This window comes from Panthera uncia (assembly GCF_023721935.1).
Source record: "Panthera uncia isolate 11264 chromosome A3 unlocalized genomic scaffold, Puncia_PCG_1.0 HiC_scaffold_11, whole genome shotgun sequence".
NCBI lineage: Eukaryota > Metazoa > Chordata > Mammalia > Carnivora > Felidae > Panthera > Panthera uncia.
In genome coordinates this window covers 82,820,193-82,836,450 of record NW_026057578.1, presented here as the reverse complement: position 1 = coordinate 82,836,450, position 16,258 = coordinate 82,820,193, and the positions used below count along the sequence as shown (strand labels likewise).

General features: G+C 43.0%; 1 long non-coding RNA gene across 5 annotated transcripts in view; it reads left to right on the top strand.

Moving 5' to 3' along the window:
• LOC125937043 (uncharacterized) overlaps window positions 1-16,258 on the top strand; it is a 349,554-nt gene that overhangs the window by 251,499 nt on the left and 81,797 nt on the right. For 4 of the 5 annotated variants that reach the window (XR_007462227.1, XR_007462229.1, XR_007462228.1 and 1 more), the window contains one exon: window positions 6,861-7,026. This is a non-coding gene — a long non-coding RNA (uncharacterized LOC125937043). Of the gene's footprint in view, window positions 1-6,860; window positions 7,027-8,259; window positions 8,345-16,258 lie in introns of those variants that run through there. The other variant, XR_007462230.1, reaches the window with a different exon arrangement.

Genomic DNA, 16,258 nt, shown 5'->3' with positions numbered 1-16,258 from the left:
CCTCCCTCCCATCCCCCATCAACCCTCAGTTTATTCTCAGTTTTTAAGAGTCTCTTATGGTTTGGCTCTCTCCCTCTCTAACTTTTTTTTTTTCTTCTTCCCCTCCCCCATGGTCTTCTGTTAAGTTTCTCAGGATCCACATAAGAGTGAAAACATATGGTATCTGTCTTTCTCTGTATGACTAGGAATTTACCCAAGGGATACAGGAATGCTGATGCATGGGGCACTTGTACCCCAATGTTCATAGCAGCACTTTCAGCAATAGAAAAATTATGGAAAGAGCCTAAATGTCCATCAACTGGGCGCCTGCGTGGCTCAGTCAGTTGAGCGTCCCACTTCAGCTCAGGTCATGATCTCGCGGTCTGTGGGTTTGAGCCCCACGTCGGGCTCTGTGCTGACAGCTCGGAGCCTGGAGCCTGCTTCGGATTCTGTGTCTCCCTCTCTCTCTGCCCCTCTCCCACTCATGCTCTGCTTCTCTCTTTCTGACAAAAATAAATAAACATTAAAAAAATTTAAAATAAATGTCCATCAACTGATGAATGGATAAAGAAATTGTGGTTTATATACACAATGGGATACTACTTGGCAATGAGAAAGAATGAAATATGGCCTTTTGTAGCCACGTGGATGGACCTGGAGAGTGTTATATTTACCCATTTAAAAGCAAACATCTAGATGCTCTTATTTTTGTTGTTAACTCTTTGGAACTCAGAGCATTGACAAAATCATCTGAGTGGGGGAGAAAGATCAGCGATAAATAATTTTCAGTTAGGGCCCAAGGCTAAATTATGGGACAAGAAGAATTGTGTTCTTTTGTTTCATAGTATGGAAGGTTAGTCCCAAATGCTGGAAAACAGATGTGCCCTTTCATTTTGAGTGCCTAGTGTATATACTCAGAGAGGTATTTTTTTTAATGTTTATTTATTTTAAGAGGGAGGGAGAGAAAATGAGAAAGAGCATGTGAGCCAGTGTGTGTGTGAGCGGCAGCACAGCGGCACAGAGAGAGGGAGAGAGGGAATCCCAAGCAGGCCCCACACTCAGCGTGGAGCCGGATGCGGAACTTGATCTCACGTACGTGAAATCATGACCTGAGCCAAAATCAAGAGTTGACGCTTGAGCCACCCAGGGACCCCTCACAGAGGTATTTTTTAAATGTTTGCAAAATGTCTTCTCCAGTCAGTTTGTGTCAGGCACCGTCCCATTGATTTTATTTTGCTTTTGTAATTGGAGCTGCATTTCAGTGTTGATTTATTACCTGCATAAATCCCTTTGCCAGGGGTTATAAAAGGAAAAGGCAAGCGCTACCCACATTTAGCAGTACCAGAACAGTGTTGCCTCTAAACTTAAAATCTTTAACATTCTCTAAGCTTAGAGCCCTATCTCACCTATTTCTGTGCAATTTATTTCAAACCTTTCTGAGACCTGGATTTTTTTTTTTTAACATTTCAATGTTGTAATTTTTCCTACTTATTTTAATTTTTCTTGGTCCCAAGACTATAAAGCAGTGCTGCTCAGAGTCAGAAAATGTTGAGTAACAAAATGAGAACCCTGAGTATAAATTTAAGACACCCTGTGCTGCTTTACTTCTGTTTATCTATTTGTACTGGTAATTTGATAACCTAGACCACTGAATGAAGAAAGTGAAGAATGATCAAAATATGAAGCAGTGGGCGCTGCACATTCAGACCTTATCAGTTCCAGGATCAGTTATCTGTTTGAAGAAAATTACATTGTATCTGTCAATAGACTTAATAACTCAGTGCCTGCTATTTGATAATGGATAATCACACAAATTCAGGAAGCTAGACCATATGCCATTCCAGTTTTCTATTCTCTTATTCACCTTAATTTTCTAGATGAGTGAAATTATCTAGTCCTGGCCTGAAGATGGCATATATAGAAATAGAGCCTGCAGGAATCCAGCCGCCTCTGATGTTAGCCCCGTGCAGGTCAGGGCTGCCGGGTTATGTCTGCGACCCTGGTATCTAATTGAAATGGGCAGACTTTGGAAAATTGTAAACCTGGACAATGCAAGTGATGAATGGATGGAAAATAGTAAAGGGCGGATGTGGAACAGCTGAGGGAATTGGCTGGTGGGAAACAGTGAGGCTGCAGAGGCCTAGGATTCAGAATCTTAGAATAGTTCCACATCTCTGTGTGTGAACTGTGAAGGATAGGGACTAAATGGTAAAGATGATATAGGGATGCTGTTTTCTGGAAGTAAGGGTTTTCTCAAGGACCCTTCATTCCTGTTGATGCAGGATGCTTTTCCATATATAGACCCAAATGTGGTCATTGTGTCACTTAGTAATGATTTTGGCTATGAGTATTGCAGGAGGTAATTTCAGTGACTTAAGCAAGTAGGTGTTTCTTTTTCTCAGATATCAAGAAGACAAGATGTAGGCTATTTCTGGTGTAGATGTAACTGCTCAGTGATGTCATCAGGGACTTAAACATTTTCCATCTTTTTGCTATGCCCATAATACCAGAGTGCTTGTCTTCATGCTTGTTTCTGGTGGTTACCGGGTGGCCACTGCATGTTTCCTCCTGTACATGACAGGAAGGGAAAGACTGAGCCATCATCACCTGCCCCTTCACATCAGGAGAAGCAAACATACCCCAGAGGCTCCCAGTAGACTTTTATTTCCATCTTATTAGCCAGAGCCATATCACATCGCCATCTTGAACTCCTAAGGAAGCTGGACAAAGGAGTATTTCACTTGGGGCTGACATCTTGCGCCTGAAAACAGAGTTTCGTAAACGAGCAAGAAGAGAAGAATGCATATCAGTCAGGCAATGGGCAAGGGATGCCACGACCATCTACCTAAGATTTATTGTGGAAGGAGAATAAGGGTTAGACAACTGTGCTATTTCATAGAATCACAGAGAAAAGTGGTCCAAGTAATGCCAGTTGTGGGGGTCATGTGGACACCATTGCAGTCTGTTTTTACGTGCTTTTTAAAAATATGAACAAATTGGGTATTTTTAGAATTTGTATCAAATCAAGCAAAACCACAAGGACACACTATGGAGAGCTGACTCAGCAAGAACAGGAAACTGAATCCTTAATTTCAGCCTGACTCTTGGCTGGAATTATCCCCTAAATTTCTATAAGGTCATAGTCTAAATTGAGCTGCTTTCTTTTTCTCCTCTCTCTCTCTAGATTTACTAACTTTAAATCTCTCTTTCTGTGGGCTAGGAATAATCATCAAGTCATATTCTTAGAAGAGGAGGACACCTTGCTGATCCAAGAGTCTATCAACTTCTAGTAGATAAAGCAAGATGGCTCACTCATTCAGTGTATTCTGTACATATATCACTTTTTTCTTTCCCAAAGAGGCTCATAGGATTTGATCTGAATATAACATATCCCCAGAAATGCTGAAGAGAGAAGTTGAAGGCGAGCTTATTGCCATGTTTTGCATATATGGATCCAGGGATTCAAAAGCTTTTCCCCGAGTCACACAGCAATAGCCCCCACTGTAAATACTGCTATAACACCCTTTCAGCTTGGCCACACTGTCTTGCTATTAATGAATGTCTCTTAGAAAGCTGAATCATGACCTCAAACGAAGAAAAGGCCATTTTGTCAAGTATTCTCTTTTGAAGTAACACATTCCTTGAGTGGTCAATTGGAGGCTGCAAAAGGCCTCGGCTAGAAGATTTGGGGGAAGGTGAGCTTTTCTTGGTAGATTCATGAGGGCTTGATGTCACCATTTTTGTTCCTGCATTTTTTTAAGCAAGAAGGAACTTGTTTGCAATTAGAATTTGTATTCATTTTTGTACCTAGTCAAAGAATAGCTGTGAATCCATATTTAAAACTGTGATGTGTGAGTGCCCTTTTTTATGGTTTCATTTATTCACTCTTTGAACTATTGATGGAGTATCCACTAAGTCTCTGTCGTGGTTCGAGATGGGGCGAATTATGGGACAGACACATGAGGTCGCTGCACCCCTGTAGCTTCCATTCTAGTAAAGGGGAGACACAAACAGCGAATGCAATTATTAGCGCTTTCAAGGAGTTGAACTTGAAAAGTGGCAAGCAGGAAATGACTTGGTTTTTTCTACCATTGTTTCTTGGAACCTGATTCTTGGAGTATTCATCCTTGTCCTGGGGATGAAAATTTGGGCTCGTTGCATAATTTTTCCAGTCATTTGAGATACAAGAAGAATCTCCAAAATATTTGAAGCACACTTCTCTAAGGTAGAACAAGTTAAGTTTGCTAAAGGAACAGAAAACCCAAAGGGCCATTGTGACTTTGCCTCATGGGCAGAGGGGAGAGCGCATGAGAGGAGCAGAGGTGGGAACCCGAGTGGAGGATAACCAGGTTAAGGGTCAGGAGTGCAGCTTTTATTCCCAGTAGGAGCAGCAGCACTGGAGGGTTTCGAGCAAGGGAGTGATGTCCTCTGATGTGTAGTTTAAAAGATCACTCTGAGTTTTATGTGGGAATGGACTGTAGGGAAGCAAGAGAGGAAACAGAGAAAGCAGTTGGGGGACGCTCTTGCCCTCGTCCAGGGGAGAGATGAAGGTGATGTGGAGGGTGGTTGAGATGGATCAGGGGTGTGCAAAGCCTTTAGGCTGACCCTTCTCTCACAGTCCATAACCTACCACAGTGACAGCCGTGCAGTGGCACATAAGTCCTTGCTGAATTTCACATGAATACCTTTGTGAGTTAAAGCAGTGCTGTTTATATGGTTTAGAGAAAATGTGTCTTTTTGGCTTCCCTGACTTCTTCTCTAATATCTCAAATCCCCATTCTAAATGCAGGTCTTAGAATATAAGCACGTATTGAAGGCATAAAATCAGGCTAAGGTAAACTTTCCCTGACTCAGAATTTTTCTAATTGTCACACCTTGGCATAATTCAGTCTTCAGTCCCTACACACAGGGAAAAGTGTCATTAAATATTGTGAGAATTTGGTTTTCTGACTTAAAAAAAAAAGGTGTTCTTACTGCCCCTCCTCTCTCTTCCTCTCTCTGCCCCCCTCGTTTTTTCTTTCTTAAGAAAATAAGAGAATGGGAAAGCCGAAGGCTTGATTTAATTTACTTTGGGAGAAAATCTAAGGTGTGGTATCATTACCTGTACGTTTTCCACACGTTTGTCAGGCCTATGTTTACACACGTTTGTCAATAATTATTTTGAGGAGGGGCAAAAGGAAATTCAGTGATAACTTTAGAAAAATAAAATCTCTGATAAAACCATAAACTACTCCAAGAGCCGCCATAAAACTTCAGCACAGTGTATGGTTTCAAAGCAGGATTTGTGAAGCAAAAACCATGATTAAAGTAGGAACAATATGAGCTTTGTGCAGTCCTATTGGCCCCTGGTGTGTAACTTAAAACTCTTGCCTCCTGTCCTGTGCCAAGAGGAGGTTCTGCGAGGTGAGAATGCCCAGGGAGGAGGGCTCTGCACAACCAGGGCGGGGAAGTTCCTCTTGTTCACCAGGGACCTCTATACCCCTTGTGATAAAAACTGAGGTCAGGGTTCAAGGTAATACATTTGCTCCCCGCTCCCGCCCCAAACCTGATAGGGCTTCTCAGCAGAAGGCTACTGAGTAGACTTTGGTCCTTTACACTGACTGTTGTAAATTTAAGTTTGGCTAGATTTTCCCCTTGACTTCCCCTTTTCTCATCAAATAGTACTCCCTCCCACCCCCAGTGTTCTTACTCTCCTCTCTAGTCCAAGCTTTGGGAGCGTTCCTTGCCTCTTCCTCATCTCTCTCTCCTCACCCTCTTCTCTTTTTTTTAAACATTTATTTATTATTGAGAGACAGGGAGAGACAGAGAATGAGCATGGGAGGGGCAGAGAGAGGGGGAGACACAGTATCGGAAGCAGGTTCCAGGCTCTGAGCTGTCAGCACAGAGCCCGACATGGGGCTCGAACTCCTGAGCAGTGAGATCATGACCTGAGGCGAAGTCGGACGCTCATCCAACTGAGCCACCCAGTCGCCCCTCTTCTCTTTCTTTGTACCATGTTCTCCTCCCTTTTCCTTTTGTTCTTCTTGGCTGTCCTACATCCTATGGGCCCTTCCCCGTCTTCTCTGTCTCTTCTCCATCCCCCTGTGGCTGTGAGCAGGTGTTACTAGTTGATGATAATCACAGACATTTGTTTCCTGTATCCTTCAGACTCCATTTTGGGGAGCAAATGGATATGGGAGTTACTCTAAGCATGCAGATGGATTCAAGTCAGGAAAACCTTTTGTTGCTCCTTGAGCATCCTAGGGACAAACTGGATGTGTCCTGCTGAAATGTAAAGAGCCATGGGTCCAGCTCTGAGTGCCTGTGGTGAGCCTGCCACAGCATCTATGGCCTCAGGGTGCCCATTTACAAATTAAGGGGTCAGACCAAATCCCCTCGAACCGCTGCTCCTTGAGCTCCTAAACTAATCCCAGCATCTGTCTCTGGCCTCACTGCATTGGGCTCAGTTTCCTCTGTGACAATAGCTGCCTGTCTTGATATCCAACTCATGGGGCCTGTGTCTGCCCCAGGAGGTGATGAGTTGGCCAGCTCTCCCCTCTGCTGTGAGCCGACTTCCTTCAGGCCAGACAAAAACTACTCCAGGAAACTCACTCAAAAGGGGAGGAAAAAAAATAAACCTGTGTGACTTAAGAGATCTTTTTCTTTTCTACTGGGGCTTTTGCTTCTCCTAAAATGATCAGATTGCTCTGGTGTGGTCTGAGGCCTTGGGTCTCTTATCCCGGTTGGCCTTCTCTGCTTCTTGCGGGCAGCAGGCTCGGCTGGCTGTAGGCCCCTTCTTTACTGCCCTCCCCCAGTGCCGTGGCCTGTGATTTCTCTGAAGATGTTTCTGTTCTTTCCAAGGCAAATGAAACTTCATGGACCATTTCTTCCTTTTTTCCTAGAAGCGAAGACCTGCACAAGAGAGGGGGGTGGGGAACAGAGAAAGTCACTTCTCAGCACCGAAGAGGAAAGTGCTGACCCAGCGCGGGGCACTGGGACTCAGAGCCCAACTCCAGAGCAGATGGCCGCTGCACATTCACATTAATCACGCAGCTTCCTGCATGTCAGGTACAACATGATTTCTAGTGATAAGTGCTCAGTATTCAGTATGAGAAATCTAACAGTCTTACTTCCTCTCTCCCCACTCTCTCTCCTGTCTCCCTCCCTCTCTCTCTCTCTTAAAATAGGAGCAGATATTTTTCATTTCTAGCCCAGATGCTACTATTTCTCTGTTACTTGCACTTACTGAGTTGAAATGCAACAGATGTTTGAAAAGGGCTTAAAACTAAATTTCTCATAAGGGACCAAGACAAATAAATCGCACACCTAACTTTAGAGCCTTGTTTTGCTCAGACTCTTGGCAGATTTTTTTTTCTGGGGTGGAGAGGGGGAAGAAAAATTCTGTTAATAAAATGACAATGAAAAGACTATAATAATAATCATGATTATTTATTGACTGAGCTCTAGGACTTGTAGTCACTTCAAGTAGTTTTCCATCTGTTATTTTATTTGACATTCACAGCTACCCCATGGGGGCAGATATTATTGCCCCCAATTTACTTATGAAGAAATCGAAGCACAAACAGGATAAGGGAATTGACTGAAATTGAAGCTAACCCAGATTTGAAGATAAGAGCTTGGTTAGATCACAGACTCCTAGAATCTTTGAACGCATACACAAAACTTGAGATGAATGCCTTTAGTAAATGAAAATTTCCAGCCTTTATCAACAAGAGGCCCCAGTATGAGTAGCACCACATTATACTGGACTTTACCCCCTCCCCTGTATTATTTCTAAGAGTTCCCAGGGGGAGCCTTAGATGGATTCACCAATGGCCTTCTTCTCTGCTCCCCTTTAGATGTCTGAAGCCATGTGCTTCACCTCTGTCGCACAGCTGAGGCCTTTGGGGTGAGCACCGTTCCTTGCTGAGACTTTCTAGAAGCCTAGGTCATTATCACCATCCAGTACCCTTTAGACTGCAATGTGCTGGAGCCAGGATATGATCCCTGCAGAATGGAATGGTCCTTTTCCCCATCGGCCCTTCTGTCTTCCAGGTCCCCCCAGGTCCCTTATACTAATTAATAGCTTTTTCTCAGAACCTGAGAATCTCATGTTCTCTGATCATCCCCTCCTTGTCTTGGTCCATCAGTTTATCAATCTGATTCGGGCTCACTGAAGGGACACCACTTTGCTTGCCCTTCAGCTCTTAAATATTAAAAAACTTGAAAAGGAGTGACTAGCTGCCAGAGCAACAGAAAAGCTTAGGCACTCCTAAATGAGTCCTTGCTTGTTCCTGTTAGGTCTTTGCTGGTGATTCTCCAGTACTGGCTCAAGCAGTGGACCTGAGGAGAGATGAAAGCAGAGGGCAGCTCTAACCCAGCCACGGTGAGGGTGACAGGACAAATGGAATGTCATTCCTGCCATCTCGGTTGCCATCTCCTGTGCCTGGAGTCTTTTCTCTCATGTGGCCCAATCTCTCACCTCCTTCAGGTCTTTGCGCCAAAGCCACCTTATCAATGCGGCCTTTCTTAACCACCCTATTTCAAATGGCAACCTCCCCACCCAAGCCTAACGAAGACACTTCTCTGCTTAATTTTTCTCCATAGCATTTTCAGAAATACATGTAGCATAACATTTGTCATCTTAACCACTTCTAAGTGTATAGTTCAGTAGTGTTGAGTATATTCACCTTATTTTGCAGCCAATCTGCCTAACTTTTTCATCTTGCCAAAAGCAAACTATACGCATTAACAACTTCCTTTGCTCCTTCCCCCGGCCTGGCAGCCACTATTCTACTTCCTGTCTCTATGAATTTAATGATTCTAAGTATTTCATATATGTGGAATCATGTAATATTTGTCTTTTTATGACTGGTTTATTTCACTTAGCATCGTGACCTCAAGGTTCATCCATGTTTTACCATGTGGCAGAATTCCCTTCCTTGGTAAGGCTGAATAATATTCCATTGTATGTGTGTGCCACATTTTGTTTAACCATTCATCTGTCAGTGGACACAGGGGTTTCTTTTACCTTTTGGCTATTGCGAATAGTGCTGGTATGATCATGTTTCCATAACATTTTTCACTTTCTCATATTCTAAATTAAGTACTTGTTTTTTGTCTGGCATCTTCTATTAAAATGTAAGTTCAAAAACTTTTATCTATTTTGATCCCTGCTATGATCCTGGCTCCTAGAATAGTATCTGGGACAAAGTAGTTACAAATATTTGCTGAGTGGATTAGAAGACAGGAGAAGGGAACAAAGCTTAAAAGAAAAAAAAGGGGGAGGCTTTTGAAGAAGTCAGAGCAACCAACTGGTACTAAATGGTCTCTAAATGTAAGAGTTACATTATCTCTTATCTTCAAGTCACCTACAGACCAAGCTCTCTTTCTGTCTTCAATCCATTTTCTAGCAGTGACATTAAAAGCTGAGTACACATGATGAAACTTGGCTGCTGTCCTCATCATGGGACTGACTCCATTCTTTTCTCACAGGGGCTAATGTGGAAGGGTCTTTAGCCACATTTCTCAGGACAGCAGTCCAGTTTTTCTTCGCTGCCCCTAGCCCCTAGTCTGATGCTGCTGTGTTCCTCAACTCCAAATCTATAGGTGAAGTCAAGCTTGAGGGAAAGAGGAAGGGCAGGAGGAAATCAAGGTTCTTCTCCACATTTGTGTCCTGCCGTTTTCTCATCTCCACAGACTTAAATCTTTAATGGTCCAGATCCAAAACAACAAAAAAGCTTCAATAATGAGAATATTTAAATAATAATAATAATAATAATAATGGGAGTGTTTTCTTATAATAATCATTGATGAAACTGAAGACCAGCAAGGACTAGAAGTACCTTTCAAATCATCAGGTATCAAATTGCCCTTAGACTAATCTGGATGTAGATGGCTGCAAATTCTTTGAAAATTGGTCACTTAGGGGCTTTTTGACCCAAAGTATATTCTGAGTACAAGCAGTGACAGCAGCATCGTCTGGGAACTTATTAGAAATGGAGGCTCTCTGGCTTCTCCCTGGCCCATTGAATCAGAATCTGCATTTTAACAAGATCCTTCATGGACTCCGATGTACCTTACTGCAGTCTGTTCAGGCTGCTGTGACAGAATACCATAGACTGGGTGACTTATAAACAACAGAAATTTATTTCTCAGTTCTGGAGGCTGGGAGTCTAAGATCAGGGTGCCAGCATTGTTGGGTTAGGGATGCGACTCAGCTTCTTGTTGTGTCTTCATATGGCAGAAAGAGGGCTAGCAAATAGTCTGTCTGCTTCTTATAGGGGCACTAGTTTGATCATGGGAGCTCCACCCTCATAACCTAACCATGCAAATACCATTTCCCAATTTGGAGGCCCCACCTCTAAATACCACCATATTGAGATTAGGATTTCAACATTTGAATTCTGGGGGGGTACACATTCAGTCCATAGCATATCCTAAAGTTTGAAAAGTATTGACTTAGGGTGTCCACTCATTAAAAATTTTTTTTTTTCCAATGTTTTTTATTTATTTTTGGGACAGAGAGAGACAGAGCATGAACGGGGGAGGGGCAGAGAGAAAGGGAGACACAGAATCGGAAACAGGCTCCAGGCTCCGAGCCATCAGCCCAGAGCCTGACGCGGGGCTCGAACTCACGGACCGCGAGATCGTGACCTGGCTGAAGTCGGACGCTTAACCGACTGCGCCACCCAGGCGCCCCGGTGTCCACTCATTTAAATAACACATCATTCCCAACTTTTAGGCATATTTTTCCTTATTGTAATTTCAGAGACTAAACATTGGTCTTATTCCATATAAATAATTTCTGAATCTGACTACAATAGATATTTTGCTTTTTTCTCTGGAAAGCCAGTTTATTCTAAAAGATCTACTAATTTTTAGACCGTGGAAGTAACTTTTTGAAATCACAGTATCAGAACCCAGAGTCTGTGCAGTTTAAGATTCAGTGGTAAATTGCAGAAAAGAACTTAAAATAGCAAAAACAGAAAGTGCTTCAGGTATTAGTATCCTTGTTCTATTTTCTCAGAATATTCAGGTCCCTGTTGGGCATCATATGTCTAGAGAACGTGGAGTTTTAAGTGAATTAATGTCACCTGACATGTCTGTTCCCTTTCCCCTCAGCTAAATTCCAACAGTACTTATACCCAAATTCTCTCACTTGTGTTACCCTGTCCCTGTTACCACTGCTCCTCATGAGGACAGCTTGGAGTTCAGCGGTCTCTTGGTGGTGCCATTTCTGGTTATTCCCACTTTCTCCTTTCTGTCTTCATTATCATATGAGCTTAGAGATCAAACACACACACACAAATGATACCAGCAAAAGTTTCTCTCTGTGAAGCTCCGATGCTGAAGCTAAGTCACCATTGTTAGCTTCGTGATTTCACTGTCCATTGCTGGAGTAATTTCTGTGCTGTGAAATGTCCATAGGGTCTAACTGAGATGTAAGTGGCTTGGGGTTAATAGAAGAAATGTCTCATATTAGGCTACTAGCCTGGATGAAAACATGACTGCCTCTGTCTTCAAGAAAAAAAAAATCCATCTTGAGACATATTCTTTGTTCTTTAGGCAATATGGTAGGGCAGGAGCCCCAGTGAAGCAGACTTGGAGTTTAACGATCACAGCAGTTTAATGTCCTCATTTGGCATAAGGGGAAATTGAGGGTTAGAAGATTTCATTGATCCACCCACGGTTAGCATGGCTTGTGGGTGTCAGCTGAGAGGAAGCCTCAGTGGTATGCCTTACTGCATTAAAGGAACCAATGGGAATGTGCTGACTGGCAGCCTGCAACTGGCTGCTCTTTATTTAAAAAGACAAGCAGGTATGCAGCAAGGGCCTCTCACTTAACCTGCTAGTCGTCACCTCCTGCTGTGGGAAGCATCCACATACCAGGAACATGAGGGCATTTTGAATAAGCAAGTGGCATTGGAAGTTTCTATCTCCGGTAGTGTGGTAGTGTAACAATGGGCTGAAATTGGCCTTGAAATACCCCAGGATGTATCTGTGACCTCTCCCAGGAAGTGCCTCTAGAGCACTTTGCTTTCTTCGGAGCCACTCTTCCCTTTTTCTGTGGCCTTGAAGTCAGGGCATAGAAAAACCAGGCAGGATGCCTCAATTTGGGCCAAATGACCTGTGTAATAGCAGTAGTTACAATTGATTCCAGAGGACACACACTCTTTGCTTCTTTCATTTCTATGTTATGAGGCAAATAGAAAGAAGAATGAATATTTGGGGCAGGGAGTGAAAAAATCAGCAATTGCTTCTCTGGACAGGCACCAGCATAGATGGATGAGCCCTTAACCCAGGGCAGATTAAAATGCTTTTGACATGTAATAGAACCAAGATCAGATATCATGATTCTAAGAGCGTCATTAGATCAAAGGATGTACCTTTGGGGGTTCTTAGCATTAATCACAGGTGAGTATGAGGGCCTTGCCATGTTGTGAGTACTTCTCATGAATACAGACTCACAAGTCTTACCCTGCAAAATGTGGAAGGGGCTGAATCATAAAATAGTCATAGTCACTGCTGCTTCCGGACAGCTGTTCTCTGTTGGAGAAGCTGGGCTTAAAGGCAGGAGAGAGAATGTGTGATGGTTGCATTTGGTTTTGATTTAAATGATACGGTTCATGCTTTAGCACTGATTTCAGTTCAGGTTGTATTTGAAAGAAGAAGGGATACTTTGATTCTAAACGTGATCAGGTAAATGGCCCATCAAGTTCCACGTTGGGGAATTTTAGGTCAAAGACTGTGGCCGGGGTTGGTGTCTGGTGTACACAGGTGAGCGACGAGCACATCGCTGGACCCGCGTGCATCGTGTTCTGCTGCCTCAGCTGAGCCTGGGCCTGGTGGTGGCAGGATGGAGGGGTTGGGGTCACCGACGTGGTGTGGTGCCAGGGCTGGTAATCGGCAGCTGTGCCTCCACACTGGAGGAAGCCAGGTCTGCCAGGGGAGGAGCTCAGAGCTCAGAAAAGACACTGAATACGTCTCAAGTTCTTCCAAAATGAAGAAAGCACAGCTCCCACATTGTTCTACAAGAGGGTTGCCCAAAAATTCTTTGATAAAGGTAGTTGTGGGTCATTTAATCATGAGGCGGATGGAATTTTGTCTCATTTCCCCATGTAGCAGACATTTCCTCTTCCTGTTTGGATTATGGCTACTCTTCCACTCCAGAGGTTTGGTCACTACACCGGGTATCTATGTTTTTCAGCTTAGACCTTAAAAAAAAATGGCCCCATATGATTTTCATTCAATTACATGAGAACATTTAAAAATATTTGTGTTTTCAAAAGTATGAAAAGCCAGATGAGCCTTTTATAGGCCTTTAGAAATATATATAAGCTCTTAGACATGAGAAAGTTATTTGCTAAAGGTGTATGAGGGGGAACTGCAGGAGACTTCAGTTTGCCTCACAACTTTGAACCCCAAATTTTAAAAGCATCTTTAGGTACCTCTCCCTCCCATTTGATTTCATTGCATCCTTCAGTTAGAGTAGACATAAAGCAGGCACCCAGGTGGCTCAGTCAGTTGAGTGTCTGACTCTTGATTCCAGCCCAAGTCATGATCTCATGGTTTGTGAGATCGAGTCCCGCGTCGGGCTCTGTGCTGAGAGTACAGAGTCTGCTTGGGATTCTCTCTCTCCCTCTCTCTGCCCTCCCCTGCTTATACTCTTTCTGTCTGTCTCTCTCTCTCTCTCAAAATAAAAATAAATAAACATTTAAAAAAATAGAGTAGACATAGACCTTTCCCCCTGACACTTGCCATTTGCCACATATAGCATTATAGTTCCCTCACCAAATACAACACAAAACGTTTCTCTGTTCATAGATTTTTCACCCAAGCAAGAGCCAGGACTGTACTCTTTTATTCTAGATGTTTTATTTATTTACTTTTTCAAGTTCTTTTGGCCACCCCCAAAGGTGCCATTGGCCACCAGCCACAAGTCTGCAAATTGCGACTCTTCATCAAGCTCAGTTTTTTTTCTCTTAGGCAAACTCCTGAGCCTCAGGTCAGCCAAATAATACTTAGTTAACATCTTTAAGTGGAAAGTAGAAATTTCCTATATCATACCAATGACCACCAGCTTTGTTCTCTATATTTGTTGAACAACCTCTTTTTAATGGCTCTGGATGATTGAGAGACTCTAATTTTAAGTAGGTCTGTGGTGATGTGTATTATAGCACATTTCAAATGATGCCAGACCAGAGGACAATAGTTTTGTGAAAGAAGTCATGGCACCTTTGAATTAGGATAGAGTTGCCAGATTTAGCAAATAAAAACACAGGACACCTCATTAAATTTGAATTCTAGACAAACAACTAATAATTTTTTAGTGTATCTCATCTGATATTTGGGATATAGTTATACTAAAATATCATTTGTTGTTTGTCTGAACTTCAAATTTAACTGGACATTCTGTATTTTATCTGGCAACCCTACTTTAGGACACAGGAGTGACGTTATTTTATGTGGCCACTGGAGTTAGAATATGGTCTAGCACTAAGACTTCAGTGCCGGGAGGTCATGTCAAGAGAATAATCAAGTCAGGTTACCTTACTACAGAGGGAAAATCTAATCCATTGCTCTATATCAGGATCTAAGAGATCAGGCTCTGCAACAAATAGAATGTGAGGTTAGAAAACCACATCTAAATCAGGTGACCAAACTTGACAGTTGTCGGTGTGGGGATGTTCTGTATTACCCGTACGTGTCTTGCTTCCTTTATTCTCCCTAAACTGCCCATAAAGATGGATGTGATTTGCCATCTAGTGATGCTATAGGAAGTTGAGCATTAATGAAGAAAAGATGGCTCTCTGTCCTGGCTCAGGACTCTCTGGGTGCTTAATGCTAACCAGCTTCTCTCCTGGTTAGTATTAAGATGGTCTCGCAGGCTCTTTTATATAGCTGATGCTTGATGCACAGAACAGGCTTGTAAAACCCATCAAGGAAATAGACATGGACCCACAGATCAACCACCACAGGGTCCTGACTCCTTGCTTCCTATCACTGTGGTGCTGGGAGAGGATGGACACTATCACAGAGGGAGGAACACTGGGCAGAGCTCAGGAGACCAGGGCACATGAGGACTTGGCTTCCCAGTCTGTTTCTCAGTTTGCTTGCCTTCCAATTAGGGTAATAATAATCCTCATCCTTCCTATGTAAAGGGGAGGGCGTTAATCACCAGAATGGCTAATAAACATGTGTGTTTTCTGAAATGGATGGAATACCAGATAAACATAGGACAATTATATTTTCCTTTGCTTGTTTCTGCTGCCCTCTTCTCACTGGTGGGATGGCCACATGACCCAGTTTGTTCAGGACAATCCAGATTGTGCCTGTTGTCCCAGCATAATTATTAACAGTACCCTTTCGCTCTCAAACATGGAAGATGCATTCTGATGTCACTTGACTTATGGGAAACCTGTTTGTGAATACCAACCTAGGCTATATTTGACAACAGTAGCAATATTTGAAATTACGAATTGATCATTTTGATTTGTCAGAGACTACACTATTGCAAAGTGGCCATTGAAGTTCCCAGTCTTCTAATCTGAAGGCTAGGATTCTGTTTCTACATCCTGTCCCACTTTAACCTACAAAGCTGATAATGAGGTTCCAGGTTGAGAATGAGGTGAGAAGATCCTTTTCTCTCCTTCCCATAATCTCAAAGGAGAGGATTTCTCAAATTTTGGGTAGGATAAGTCTGTGTTGGGGCTGTCCCATGCACTGAAGGATATTTCACAGCATTCCTGGCCTCTACCGGGGTAACAGTAGACACCAGTAGCACCCCTGCCACCTTCAGTTGTGACAAAAATGTCTCCAGACACTGCTAAACATCCATGGGAGCAAAATCATGCCCATTTGAATGTCACTATTATTATTATTTTTTTTTTAAAGTTTGTTTTTGAGAGCAAGAGAGAGAGAGAGAGAATCCCAAGCAGACTCCGCACTGTCAGTGTGGATCCCCACATGGGGCTCCAACCCACGAACTGTGAGATCGTGACCTGAGCCGAAACCAAAACTTGGACACTTACCCGACTGAGCCACCCAGGTGCCCCTGAAAGTCACTACTCTTTTTTTTTTTTTTTTAAGTTTAGTTATTTATTTTGAGAGCGAGAGACCAGGGGAGGGAGAGAGGGAGAGAGAATCCCAAGCATGCTCTGCAGGGTCAACAGAGCACCCAGTGCAGGGCTCGATCTCATGAACAGTGAGATCATGCCCCGAGCTGAAATCTAGAGTCAGACACTTAACTGACTGAGCCACCCAGATGCCCCCGAAAGTCACTATTCTTGAAGAAAGG